Genomic DNA, 323 nt, shown 5'->3' with positions numbered 1-323 from the left:
GCCGAACGCTGGGTATAGGTCGGCGTGATCGCGTAGGGCCATTACGCCAAAGAAGAATAACTAATAATGTGTGATGTTTTTCAGTCTTATTCCATGCCGATGCATTTGATTCGGCTTTTCATAGGTGTGAAGATTCGGATAAGATGTTTCATTTCTTGTGTGCTAGTACATCCTGCATACTGAAACGGTAAGAAAACTGATGGATCTAGAAAAAAACGGATGAAAAACAAAAAAGAGTTTAAATCATACTACCAAACAAACAAATCATACTGAAAACCATGAAAAATAAATCGAAATCAAACAATTGAACAAAATGAAAAGGA

Source organism: Anopheles coluzzii, chromosome 3, assembly GCF_943734685.1.
Source record: "Anopheles coluzzii chromosome 3, AcolN3, whole genome shotgun sequence".
NCBI lineage: Eukaryota > Metazoa > Arthropoda > Insecta > Diptera > Culicidae > Anopheles > Anopheles coluzzii.
The sequence above is the reverse complement of the archived record's forward strand: the minus strand, read 5'-3'. Positions refer to the sequence as shown.